At 42.3% G+C, this 14,922-nt stretch overlaps 1 long non-coding RNA gene across 1 annotated transcript in view; it reads right to left on the minus strand.

The window, feature by feature from the left end:
- Positions 1-13,817: 13,817 nt before the first annotated feature.
- Positions 13,818-14,922, minus strand: part of LOC133393708 (uncharacterized) — a 128,307-nt gene continuing 127,202 nt past the window's right edge. Inside the window, exon 3 of the long non-coding RNA XR_009766338.1 lies at positions 13,818-14,349. This is a non-coding gene — a long non-coding RNA (uncharacterized LOC133393708). The remainder of the gene's footprint in view (positions 14,350-14,922) is intronic.

The raw sequence follows: 14,922 nt of genomic DNA on the forward strand, positions 1-14,922 counted from the left end.
CCTGGGTGAAGTGGAGGCAGCAATGCAGCAGCAGCAGCAGCAGCTAGATTCGAGGCATGGAAGGAGCGGAGAATCCTTCACCTCACCAACAAACCAGTTGCCGAAAATTCGACATTTATTCCCAAAAGCTAGCCAAGAGCAAATGAAAACGAAAACGAACACCTTTTACCCTTGGCGGGGTTTGTGGTGCGGTGTGGCCGTGTGTGCGAGCCTTGCTCTATGTGTGAGTGGTTGGGAAGCCCTTCCTGCCAGCACCAGGATGACCATTCGCATTATGCATCAAAACACCCTTACATGGTGCACCCTTGCATCATAGCCGGTCTGAAAAGGGATAAAGGCCGCACAGTCTTTGCATGGCTCTCTTTCTCTCCCGCGTGTCCCTTCACGCACGGTAAAAAGGGGTCTGCGAGTAGCGGGTTTTGGCGGGAAAAGCGTAAACCCTCTGGAGGGTTTTTGCATAAGCCGTGTATTGATTCGATTCGATTGCTCTCCCCCCGCTTCGCTTCGGTTATGCACGCCATGGCCGACAGCGATAAAAATGGAGGGATTGTGAACGGTGCACGCACACATGTACGAAACAAAACAGTACAACAACAGCAAAAAACGGGGTAGCGAACGTTAAATTTGCATTCATCCATTCTTCGCTGCCATTGTGCTATGCTGGGAATGGAAATTTGATGCCATACGATGCTTCCCATAGGCAGCCGGACCGCTGAGCCGTTGAGCCAATGCGCGCGCCATTTGCGAAAGGGGCTTGTGAAACGGTAAGCCATAAAAACGATGGACGATGCGCGTTCTGGGGGTTTGACGATAATCGAGCGAATCGATAAAACTGAAGCGCAGAAACGAAGGTAGAACGTAGGGTTTTGTTTTTATGTAACGAGAGTTTGGCTTCTAGCATTGGTCATTTCGAAAATGTTTCTATTGACTGGCTGTGAAGGGATTATTGTGCATGTTTGCGTGTAGAGAACGAGCAATATGGGCAAAAATTCAAATTTTATTGAACAAATAATAGTGTTTTAAAATGTATTTTACACTCTGAAACATTTAAGAAACTGTCGTAAATGTCGGTTTATTCGTTGTTTGTTTTGTACCTCTTTTTACAGGTTTCTTAGGTATAGGAACATTTTTAACCTTTTTTTAATTTCATAACAACAGAACAATTGTACAAAAAATAATTGTATATTCAAAATCACATGATATAATAAAAAGAAGAATACGATTTCTATTATTATTATCAATACTGCCACTAATGCTACTGGTAAAGCTGTAACGGGACTAAAAGTTGGTAGTAATTAATTAATTGAATCCGTAAAGAATGATACGATGTAGTTCTGACATGAAAACACATCCTAAACATCATATCTGTTCTAAGATAGCTGCATGCAATTCAAATAAATATTTAAAACCCAGCTAAGTACAATATCGCATTCTAACGTTATGGTCAATGTTTCCAAGCCACTTCATGATAGACTTCAATTGAAATAATATTAACTGGATCATAATTCGAAACCTTAATGCCAATTTTATAATTAACATTGAATTTATTACTTCAGAAAAGGTGCGAAAAGTTTGTAACACATTATTAATCGTTAGTAACATAAAAATAGAATTGAATAAAATATCATTCACAATGCTTTCAAATAGCTTATTCTTTCGTCCATCTTTTTATTCGCTTTCCTATACTGTCCAAACAAAAAAATCAAACAAAAGCCACCCAATCAATTCCTTCATCTCCCTTGGGTCACCGATCCATCCAAAGCCCACATTAAGTTTAAAAATAAAAAATAAAACAGCCCAAATCTGTCAGCAAGAAAATGATGAGTCCGTAAACTGTCGAAAAAGGTCACTTTAAATAATGCCCATACATGGTTTTAGTTTTTTGGCTCGTGCTCATATGATCCAAACCGGTGGTGGTGGTGGTGCCAGCCGTCCGATGAATTGAGACTCCCTCTGCAATAAAAAAAAACTGCACCGCACTGTGAAAACAATCAACTTTCATTCAGCGAATGAAGATTGAATGTGCTTTAGGAAGAGTCGAACAGAAAAAAAACAACACACGAAAAATCTAAAGACCAGCATTGGATCAAAAGCTGCATGTTTATAGTAAATAAAAAAATGCGTACACACAGCTTCATAAAAACACACACACAGCATGCGTTTATTTGATCCCGTGCAGGACACGTAATATCTTGCAGCTTGCACGCTGCAATCTTCAGCGATTGAGAGGCCAAACGAAAAGAGCCTAAAACGGACATAAACAAAAAAATAAGCTAGCCACCGTTAAAATTTTCTATTCACCCAGCACCGGTAGGGAAATTTATTTTCACCTTCTCTCGGTCGGTTTTGACTGGTCGAATAGGGTTTCTACCTTTTCCATTTTAAAAGTTCAATTTTTTGTATTATTTTGTGCGCTTTGTTGAGGACCCTTTTCTGGGGGCTTTCTTCGTTTGCCGGTTCGTTTGCGTAAAACTCATCTCATTTCAGGACTGGCGGAAAAAGTTTCGGACACAGCGCACACGCACAGTACCCTCGCAAGTGGCCTGTTCCGCTTTTCAAACCATCTCCCTGGCTGGTCATTAAAAGGGCTCAGAAATGGCATTTGATAAGGGTCCGGTCATAGGGGCATCGACATTGGGCTAACGGCTTTCGGATTTTCGATCAATGTTCAATGTCCGAACCAGGGGAAGGGTCGCTGTGTGTTCCGATTGCCTCGAAACTTTGCCCGTGAGGTTGTGTATAATGCAGGAAAATGGAACCGTATTTGCATTTTCTGCTGCTTGGTTGCCTTGGCAATGCTTGCAATGGGGTTGGTGCGTTTTATTCGCTGTGTGCTAGCAGCTTGCAATCGGACGCAACCGTTTTCGCTTGACGTAATTAATCGATTCTTTTGGACAAGCTTTAGCCCCGCGAATTTGTCGATGAAAGGCGATTGGAACGGATCAGACGCTGAAAGATTAATTTTTGTGTTTAAACCTTCAGCACGCTGAAGTCCGTAGTGTTTGAAAGCTTGGTATTTTTTTACATCTCAGTCCTTCTTATTGAATGTATTGCATAATTTGTGTTAAAGATCATATCGCATGATCATGTATTATATATTAGTTTCAACCCAGTCAAAGGAAATTTTGTTCTGCACGCTATTCTATTAGACACACTGAACGGACGGTAAAGCCGTTTGGGCCGTTAAACCTGTAAATAACCACAAAACAACGCAATTATTATTATTAATAAGTAATTAAAAAAAGGCTAAAATTCGCATATTCGAGTAAAAAAATCCAATCAAGCACAACCTTTCCGGGGTGGGTAGGGTTATAACTTTAGTCAATATTTTCAACACTCAAAATTATACAATTATTACGATCAAATGATGTTAGAAATCAATATTAAGTCAGTAATCCTTGCTATTTATATGAAAACAGCATCGAAACTATGTTCCATTCATACTATATACAAATTTTAAGGTATCTTTGTTTACCACCGCTATAGGAACACAATACGACTATAGGAACAATACCACCAACATAGGTGCAACTAAACTGTAAAGAAAATTTGAATTTTAGTAAATTTATTGAGTTTGATGGTAAAAATAGTTGTGATTGCAAAGATAAAACATATTTCAGTTTCTGTGTGTTAAAATATTCATAATTTTACCTTCCTGACACTTAAAATCCATTAAAGTACATCTGTACATATACAAACTGTGCCACTATTGGTACATTTACCCTATATTGAACACCAGTGCATGTTAAACGATAACATCTAACATTCTAGCGATTAAGTAAATTCACATCTTCATGATTTTAGTAAAGATTACATCCGATTTTTATGCAAAATAAATTGGTATAGCCTTGTCTTGAGAGTGAAAAGTCGTAATTACACACCAGAACACAAATTAAAAACAGCATACGCTTAAATAATTCCCAACCAATCCCTGGTGGAATGTATACTACAAATTACTAAAACAGCGCAGATTGCAAATCATACACACAACAGATTGAACACTCCATCTCTCTCTCTCGTTCTTTCTGTCTCGCCGTTCTCCAGAGACCCGTTCGTACAAGTTAATCAGTGCAAAACGATTGCCTCGACCACTTCAGCACTTTTTTGCACTCGGTGGCCACCCCCACAAAACCAAAAGCACTGCACCAAAAAAAAAAGGTCAAATTAATGAACAGCGATGAAAGCGAAAACAACCAGTCCCTTAAGACAACCGTAACCGTCTTGCGCTAAATAAGTAATGCCTAAAAAGTGAGTGTATGTGCGCCACCCTATCTAATAAATTTCCAATATGTCTTTCCGATGACTTTGTACGAACGAAAGCAGCACGTGCGCGCACGTCCTCGCCCAAGAAGTTCTAAAGGTATCTTGTTTTTTTTGTTATATGTTGGAAGAGCTGTTTCTTTCCTTTTAAAACTGAGCTGAGTTGGGTAAATACAAACCCGTGGATTGGTCACGAGCCTTAACGGGACCTCCACATGTGCGTGTTTTTAATGATTAGCCCTCCCTTAGAGTCACACTGTATAGGTGAACGTATTAAAAAAACGCTTCCCTCCCAGGGGCCAAAGTTCATCAACCAGCCAACCACCGGGATGCTGGAGGTGATATTTTTAATTTCCATCCCGTAGGCTCCTTCGGCCCCGGGACACACTGTTTCTTCCCCTTCCGTCTCCCCGTGTCACGGAGCTCCCGTTAAATCGAGAAACAATTCTACGGTTAATGCTTTATGCTTCCCTGCATGTGTTGTGCTTTTTTATCTGTAAAGGTTAACCGTCGTCCCTTTTTTGTTGTTGTTGTTTTCTTCGGTCCACAGTGGTAGGGACGGCGGCTCGTGGCAACGCCAAGATGGAAGATGTTTGTCTTTTGCTACTGAATTTTGGTTGCTCAGTTGCAAAGGGGAAGACGACAGCAAGCACCAACGAGCAGCCCAGTCAGCACGCGGAACAACTTTTCGGGACAATGTTTTTGCCCGTTTTGTTTTTCTTGCCTTTCTTTTTTTTTAACAAATATACGAGTGTTGTTTTTCTTATTCAAAGTTTCCCCCTCGATGGTAGTAGCTTCCTCCTTTTGGCACGTGGATATTTTAAGACCCCCTTAGAAACGCGCAGGCAACGATGGTAACCGCCCGTGCCGGTGGATTGTCTTTCCTCCTTGGTACATCGTCGTTGCCGTGATGGTTAAAAAATACTGGCATCTAGGGAACCGAACAGAGTTCTCCAGGAGTTCCTAGGAAGTTCAGTTTCTGTTCGGTGGGCCGGGAACGTGCTCGAGTTAATTTGTGCACCATTAACCGATGATACCTTACGCCTGTGTTCTTGGGAGGTGCGCAGAAGAAGTGTTTCAATTTGATCTTCTTTTCCCCTGTCCTGGAGGAACCCTTCAGGGGGTAATGAAGTGGCCGCTCGGATAGGCTTTTCATCATCTTCTTTTCGCGTTTTTTAATAGGATTTACACATAAATATTTAATAATAACTGCTCCAATGAGTGCCGGGCACATAGCTGGAGTTAATTGGCGAGCAGGATGATGCGTTAGTTTATTTGCGTAGTTGTTTCACTCATCTACCGTATACGACTCCCATGTGGGAATGTGTAAGCTACCGGGGTCTGTTTTTTGTCTTAAATTTTATAGCGACCATTTTGTTTCAACAGCTTTCATTGTATGCTATTTTTTCTACACTTTCACCAAATAATTTATGCCCGTGCGACACGCCGTGGTGAAAAATCGATTACGTTTGCCCAGTGCGTAATGCCAGTTTCGTAATGGCGATCCGAACGGCAACCAAAAACCAAATCCCTTTCCCCCGTCGACAGTCAACAACATTATCGAGCTGCATTAAAGATTGGTGTATAATGCATTTTTTCTTCTTCTTCTACTCTCGCAACATAGCCTTCCTTCAATGTCTGTCGCTGACGGCCAACATGTCCATGGCAAATGAAAATTTATGCGTTTTTCTCTATGCGTGGACGGAGGATATTCCAGCGTCCAGCCAGGAAGGGGCATGTCCGACGGGCAAGCAAAAATAGAGGAGAGAGAAAAAAACCCCGTGTGAGGGGTTGCAAGCTTGGGAGTTGGCTCACACGGGGTAAGGAAGCATAAAGAAGGAATCAAAATTAAGGGGTTGGACTAGTGTGTATGCTTGTGTGTATGGGGGATCTTTTTTTTTGCTGCGTTTGTGTATGTGTCGCCCTGCAAACCCGTTATGTGTGTGCGCCAGTTTAGGGTGAACGTCCATTTGCAGCAGCAGTAGAGGCAGCAGCGTGATGCAATGGGTATTCATCTTTGTGGACAAAAAGGGGTTCAAAATCACCCCATTTGGAAGATTTGATTCTGGTTGGGTGGTAATGGTAGGATGGTAAGGGATGGATAGAAAGACCGTCCACCACCAACGCGTTCCAGCGAGGAAGTACAGTTACGCCAACGGCCACCGTATGTGCTGCTGGTGAGTCACCTAACGCCGAATTGTAGACCACCAAACACCCGGTATCCAGCTTTATCCTTTCCGTGCAGCCAAAATCCATGATATTGCAACAATATATGATCCGGTGGAAGGAGTCAGCTGTCCGAAAGCATGCTGTTTTTAATCAGTTTTCTTAGCATCCCAGTGGCGATTTTCCGATGCCGTTAAATGGCGTCTCAAAGCCATTAAGCGTTGATTGACACACCGTTGGGGGTATTTTGGGTTAATTATTTTCTGTGGCCAAAATTACGACGGTTTTTGGCAAAAGGTTAGTTCAGGTGAAGATTAGGGAAGATATTTTTTATATCAACATAAACGTTAAATGCTTTACGACCAAATTGAGTTGATAATCGATCATTTCAATCTAAGAAATTATTGAAAAAAGGTTTGACTTTCAAACACAATCGAGTAAAACAAGTTGAAGTACAATCACAAAACTAATGAACATAGCAATTAATTGATACAAGACAATTGACACGTTACAAGAGAAATAGTTCCTTAATAGATTTTTTGTACTTGGAAGACGATTTTTGGCATCTTTTGCGCATAATGCGGTCAATTTATTAGTAGTCAACACAATTTTACCTCCTGAAACTCATAAAATCCTTCTTTAAAAAGCCGTTAGTTTGACAAGTGAAATATGATGTTTGATATAGAAGTTATGTTTTATTTATTTTGTATGTTTATTGCGCTAGCCGATATTAGTTTTTATATTTATGAAGAGTAATTTTGTTCATATAGAGACCTTTCGTTTGAAATCATTCATGATCTTTCCTTATTGCATAGTCTTATAACATCATTAAATGCTTTAAATAAATTTCACTTCGGTTTCATAAGTTCCACTTTCCATCGGTTCCAACGGTTCCAGCAATGCTCTTTGATGTATTCACCATTGACCGTGGGGGACTGGCAGAAATTAAAGGAAATACATTCTTTTTTGTTTTACTTTCACTCTACCGCACGAGCGCTCCACTGCTTAACGGCCTGACGCACATCGACTCATTAATCATTTAATTACGAGCTTCATCTCTAGTTTTTGCTTTATTTTTTGTTTTCATTTCTCTTTCTTTCTGTGCTACTCTCCTGCTCACCCCGCTTTGTCCTTTGTTTTAAAGAGGTACTTTAGGGGAGGAAAAGGTGGGAGAGAGAAAAAAAGTTTTCGAGCTAAACGATTTTCCAGTCCTCTAATTTTATCTCGTTTTCTTCCTGTGGACACATTTTACCTGTGCCGTCGGGGCTGGGTTTCTCTTCGCTTCTTCGGCTCCATCCCTTCCCCCGCTATCCTAACGCAAGTGAAAAGCTGGAAAATCAAATTTTTGATGTTTTAATTAGCGTAACTTTGCTCCGCTTTTCCTTTGCTGCGGACGCACGGGTGACGGTGGTGTCTCGCTTTCCCATCGCTTTCCCGCGAAAGTACAATCGCCCGTGGGTTTTTGCTGTCCGAGCGCCTGTTTACGACAAACTGTTTGTGTCGTTGCGATTTCAATCTTAGCCCCGGAGGCTCCTTTCCGTGGACTGTTAGCTTTTTTGTACGCAGTAAGAGCTATCCCACTTTCCTGTGTAGTTTGTTGCTTCAGCTATGAATAAGTGATAAGAGCAGAAGCTAAAGGAGCAACAAAGGTGTTCGATCCAGGAGAGCAATATGTACACAAACCTAACAGCAGGAGAAAAGATCATCCCACATTGTACATTGTAGACTGGAATTTTAAAGCACCAACGTTTAAAAAAACTGATGTATTGTAAAGGCAACAAATTGTCCAACACCCCAACTCCGCTATAGGAAGTGACCGATTCCTACAAACATCGTCGCACCGTTGGAAGCACGCGGAAGGGAAATAAATGCTGATGATGACAGGGAAAATATTTTCAATTAATGAGCCAATGATTAATGACAGCGCCCGCGATGTTTTGTCGGAGGCGTGCGATAATGGAGAAATGAATTTTCATTAATTTAGTCATTCGCAACGACGGCTATGCCGGTCAGCCGGAATTGCGCTGCGTGACGGAATCCTTGATGTCTGATGTAATGTGCGGTAGGCTGTAATGGTGTTGGTGGGATGTTTAAAATGTGATCGGGATGTTGATTTGTGTTTTAGGAGATTATCCATAATGACCGAAAGTATATCAAGAAAACATACAAAAATTGTCACGCAAGACGCATTATATGTTTTAAAATGTCATTGATGCGCAAGCACCCGAGGCTTTCCTTCCAAAATTCAAATCAAATTATATCCTGCTACGATAACTGATAACGTTTCCAACTGATAACATTTAACAACATTGAACAGTAGATATAAAAATTAGAATTGCAAGCAAATAGATGATGGTATGATCATTTTCTAAAGGGCTTTACGTGCGATTTTCTCAATCAGTTTGGCTCGCCTCACGCATATTGACGCACACTCTTGACATGCAATAGTAGTGCCGACACGGGCTACGTTCATCTGTCTCCACTCAACTATGAAAATAGCATCAAGCGAAATCACAACTTTTCCCCTTCAAAATTCCTTTCTAATTAAACCATTTTCCTTTCCTCCTACCATCAACCATCCGTCACCCCAGAGCACGTGGCAATCCCGCCAGAATGATCTATCGATTCCGATGCGTTCCTGCGCCCGGTTCTGGATTGCGTTTCCATTATCAGGTTTCAAGCCACCTTCACTTTCACACACGCACACGCATACCGTCTTCTTCCGTCATCCAGATGGCCACCCGAAGCGGGAAGGTAGGCCAATCGATTGCAAAAGTCGGCGTAGGCAGCTTTCCAACCCAGGAACTCCATTTTACCGAACGCAGACTGTACCATGGTCCTGGCCAGGGCCACTCGATCCAAAAGACCTGCAGACTTTGATTGATTGGCGGAAGATAAAAGGCATTATTCTTTTCAATTTTTCTCTCTATCACACGCTTTCACCAACGTTTCCTTTCGCTGTGCGTGTATTGCTTAGACAAGCCTTCCCTTTTGTTGTTTGCCAGTCGACGGTAACGCGCAAAACTCTTTTCCCACCTCTGCCCTGCTGCCGAAAGCCGATGCGGTGTACAATATCCGTGTTGCTAAGGCCTCTACTCTTCCTGTTTGTTTCAAGGCGCAATTCGGGATTTGGATCCAGTGAGTGATGGAGAGTGCGTGTGTGTGTGTCTGTTCATTTTTCCGCTTGATCGATTCGGACCCAAAGGTGGAAGGCGTGTTGATGGATCCCGGTGTCCGGTGTCGATAAGAATTCGAAGCCTCCAGCAGCCACCCCAGCGTTCAGATACTCTACAGAACCTCTTTGGGAAAGGATTCGGCTCGATGCCTTGGAGGGATTAGTTTGTGCTGCTTTGTTCGGATTCTTTTTTCCACGAGGAGAGCTGTACATGCGAAAGACAAGTAATCTTCCCTGCTGTCTGTCTCGCAGACGCAAACGTGGAAGCCTTTCTCTTTTTGTTTGGTCTAATTCGTCCTGGCTTGGCCAGCATCCGATGGACAACCCTCGCCGTCATCGGTTGCCGTCCAGAATGATGAATCATTTCGAACCGATTTCGTCCGGGTAAGAATGGCTTGACATGTGGGCAGTGGTAGTGGCGATTGGTGGTGATGGAAGAACGTACGATGGTTACGTTATCGTACACACATTATTGCGTTTACTCTTCCATCAGTCAAAACTTTGCCATCCCTTCGTTCCCGCACGCCATTGGTGCTGTTCACATAGGATGTTGGATTTAGCATGGATTTGGACGTACGCTTCCGTTCAATAGGTAGTTTGATGTTTGTTTTGTTTTTAGATATATTTTATTCCTTATTTTTTCGATGTTCCGATCAACCCAGTTAAAGCTTTTTTGCAGCCTTTAATGCCTAAACATACTGCCCCAAAGCAACACAATGATTACAAATGTGGCTTTGTTTACGAAATGCGGCCAACCCCTACCACCGTTCCCAAAACTGGAAAATGAAACTCGTCCATCATCTCTGGGAAGAGTTTCAGCCTCGTTGGACAAACGGATTACCGAATCCGTAACTGGAGTAACATCTCCAGTGTAGGCTGCTGCTTCTTTCACCATAAACACAATCTCAAGATGTCGGAATCAGCACCAAAAAAAAAACGTCCAGGAGGTACCAGAAGACCGATTATGTCACCGTACCGACCCACATGCGTCCAGAAAAATCGGGTGTCGTTAGTGTCACGTGGGAATGGGTAACATTTTTTTCGGGACAATTTAGCTCAAGATTCGCTCAAAATTTGACCGATTTGACCGAACACTGCGTCGCACTGCTGGGGTGCTGCCGATCATCGATCATCCTTGTGGCTCGTGGGTATGGTGGCATTTTGCAAATGGACTTTGTTTCTTTTTTTATCTGCCTAGCGGCTTTCTGTCTCTGCTCTATCGCCCACATAGAAGATTGTCACTCCGGTGCTGAAAAGGCAATACGATCCTCATGCGAGATGTTGAAAGAAGGTGGAGAGCATTCGTCACTTTGATGTGGGCCATTGTTTGCCGTGTGTTGCGTGTTGTTGTCCGTAATACTTGCATTTGTGTCTTGTAAGGAATGCTGTTTTGTAGGTTATTGTGAAATGGCATTATGAGTGATGTTGGGATTATGCGAAAAGGTTTGTAACTCATTCGTCACTGATTCAAAAGTATTGAAGATTTCATTATTAAGTTATTGAATAGAAATGTGAAAGCTGTAAAAGAAACCGGTATGAACAACATCTAAAAGACTGGGACCTGGAAAATCGTAAATACGCCTTAATGCAATGTGAAACTTAAGTTTCCTCATTCCTAGTTAAGAACACTACCACGATTGCAAAACCTCATCATGAAATACAAAATTCAGGTTCAAATATGAATATTAGACAAAGATCCTGGAGTTCGATTCTCCTAATGTATCTGACGTAACATTTTTTCTCACACATGTATTGTTGAAAACTTAAAGCAGCTGATATGATCATTTTTCAATAAAATGATGAATAAAGTTTGAGAAAAATACATCGTTCTTCAAATCATCCTACCACATTACAGTTCAAATGCTTCAGATAGTGCCAAATTAAACAAAAAATAGCTTCCAATAACCTGCCTGTATCTGCACCTACTCCCACCAATCAGAAGAAAAACCGTAGCTCCCCGGTACTAATGTGCGGGCTTTATTGTATTGTAGAATCACTCCGAGAATAAAGAAGAAGAAAAAAACTAGACAAAACTTGGGCATTCAAAAATTCAAAAGAAAGCCTTCAACCACCAACCACCGGGATGCTGCTGGACGTGGTTAACCGTGTCGGTGGTAGCAGCAGGGATCGCACCCAGCAAAGTAAAGCGTGGACCGAGAAAGAATAGAAATTAAATCAATCTTTTATGAAGCCCTGGTGATGTGGCGCATGACGATGATTAAGCGCCGTCGTGCCAGTTGGCTTCGTGTTGCTTGATTCTTTACCAGCCTCCCTTTCCAGCAGCCCTCATCGGCAGCAGCAGCATGAGTAATGATTGAAGATGCCCGGTTTCGGAAGCCCATTGACGGCACCCGTCCGCCACTCTCTCTATTTCTCGCTAGCTGGCGATGGCGGTGGAACGGTGTTACAATTAATTTGCTAAAAAACCTATTCTCTTCCTTCCGCATGAAAGATGAAAGGCACGTCCTTTCTGTTTGCCATTCGGTTGTGTCCGGTTTCGGAACGGCGGGGCGTGTGTTATGGAGAGAGTGGTGCATGCTTTTCGCGCTTTTATTTCTTATCACTCAACGTGAAATGTCGTTTCTTTTACTAATTTCCCCCTGCGCCCTAAAAGCAGAAGCTGACGATGAGTTTTTCCGCCACATTCCAGCGTTCGCACGAAACGTTTACTGGGCAAAGCCTAACGAGCCACGGGTTTGGAGGCTTTTGCTCGCTTAACGTTTTCATCCGGACTCCATTTTTTGTGATGGTACCAATAAATTTGGTTCACTTTGCCGATGACAAAAGCCATCGCCGTCTTAGGCCCGGGAAGCAAAAAGCATCCCTGCGGTGAAAAACTAATAAAATGCAATCTTTTCCCTATTTTCTTCTCGTTTGCTCAATTTTAAATTAGAGAAGCGCACACAAAAACACCTGCCAGCACCGCGCCTTTTGCCTGCTGCAGTGCGATGGCTAAAAGAGTGTTCCGGTTCGAAGGACCAAAAAACACACTTCACTCCCAAAAAATCTACCTTCTCTTTTCCCGATCTGCCCGTAAATCGTAAATAAGTTTTGCGGCCTCAAATCAACTTAACCTTTTTTTGCGTTGCGTTCGGTTGCGGCATTGTTTCTAGTTTTGAGCCGGCAATAAAACGCCCTCTGCGCAACGAAAGGAAACTATAAAAGCGCACAGCGAAAGGTAAGGATGTTGTGTACCAAATTCGAAATCAAAAACTCGACGCACAAACCTTTTGCAGCTTTCATGGATGCATCAGCCAGCCAGGGTGAAATGGCTACGAAGTCGGCCGGCTACAAAAAAACCCCGGCCCCGGCAGACAGACGCTAATGAGCGGCACGCGGCATGCCGCCAATCGGTGTGACCGCCCTTTCATCGCTTGCCATACGCTTTGCTTGCTGTGTTTTAGTTCTTTGCCGGCTAGCGGAGCGTGTTTTCACCTTTCTTCGATCTCGTTAAAATTTCAGCGTCCAGCTTGGCGCGGTGTGGCACGCCCGGTGCACCGACAATTTTACAATGTTTTGGTAAACATCATGTTGTTGTGTTTTTTCGTCTTTTTTTTTGCTTTATAGCAGTGGGTGTACCTAAGACACACGCGGTCTTCGAGAGGCACACGTTCCGATCGGGCCGAGAAGTGTGGCCATGTTCCACTTTTTTATGGCAAGCAATAGTTGAACCTTTTGGGTTGCTCTTGTTTTACAGGATGTTTTCAGTTGCTTCGTCTTGCTTGTCTTTTTCTCAGGTGTTCGCGGCGTCGTGGTGTTGGTGGCGGGAAGCAACTTACGAATATTTATTGTGCAGCGTGCGTCTTGGTTTGGGTGAATAAATCGCAAACCGCGGGTGGAAGCGCGTTTATCGAGATCTTAATTTAGATGATTACATTAAGCCATGAAGGATCGCGAACGATCACAACAAACCGTAGCAATAAATTTGCTGTCGGATGAAAGGGAGAAGACAATAGCAAGGGGCAATAAAGCAACATATTTTATTTGTTTGAAAATACTTGCTTGTGTTGAGAGTCGTCACTGTGGAGTGTTTTAGCGGTAAATATTTTAAGAAATCATTTTTATTTGACTGATAATGAAGACTAAAGAACATTGTATATATTTAACAAGTTTTGTTCGAATTTTCTCATTTTAAGTGCTGATTATAATGAAAAATAATAGATCTTCATTCAAAACACGCAATGTTACATGGTGTGTTCGTTGATGTTGTATAAGCTGTAGGGAGATCATGAATGGTTTTTGAAGAATACTTCAAATATGGTCCAATATATGCTAAGAATATACATTACATTCGGTGATTTACTATTATTAAATTAAATTTTATTTCTATAGAGCATAAAGTAGCTCCATTAAACGATAAAAAAATATAAAAAGCAGTAATTGCAACGAAACTACGTTCTTTGGTACATATTCTTTCTATAGAATACACAACGTGAACTTTGCCAACATAAACTCCATTTTTTCGACGTGGCATGTTTTTACAGTCTAATAACATAAACACCAGCACCAGCCCATATGGCACTGCAACACCTACACATCTAGGGCAAGAAACTCCCGAACATAATCCTTACTCTTAACCAGGACCACCGAAATTCCAAACCAACGCAAGAAAAAGGTTACCGTTACTTACCCTTTCAACCTGAAACGTGACCCACCAGCGGATCAAATATGTTGTTAAGTATTTTATTTCCAGCACTCGCGACGCGAAGATCCTCTCGATCTCGCTGTTTCCCCCGATGTTTTTCATCCTGGAATCAAAGGAGAAAGACCCTTATAAAAAAGCACATACACAGTATACATAGAAGAACCTAAAGAAACCTTACAAACAAGAGAGAACCATCTAACGCCTGCCATTTACCTGGCACGTGTTTGAGTGGTGTAGCCTTCCTTTTTTTTAATAGGTGAAAGAGCTCATGCTCGAGACAAGGCTTAACGATCCACCGTAAAAGTAAGAAGAAAAAAACAGAAGAAAATCGAAAGGATAACGCGTGTCAGTCAATTTAAGGGCACCATTCTCTCCATCCGAGGGGGGAGGGTTCCAAATGACTACATTACATTTGCTACACGCTGGAAGGGATGAAGAAGGTAGTGTAACTGTTCCATTTCCTGTCTTGAGACGTTCGATCGAGTGTCGAGGGATCGAAGGATGCAAGGGCACGGGCCCTTTTTTGTTTCTCTCGAACGGGTTCACAGATCGATTGCTGCAACCACAATCGGTGGTTCAGTCTTTTTTTATCGTTGGAAAGTTTTCCCTTCTTTTTTTCTTCTCCCTTGTTCGTTCCGATGCACTTCTCAGCCGCGCGATGCCGCGTAATTCAAGC

This window comes from Anopheles gambiae, chromosome 3 (assembly GCF_943734735.2).
Source record: "Anopheles gambiae chromosome 3, idAnoGambNW_F1_1, whole genome shotgun sequence".
Taxonomy (NCBI): Eukaryota; Metazoa; Arthropoda; class Insecta; order Diptera; family Culicidae; genus Anopheles; species Anopheles gambiae.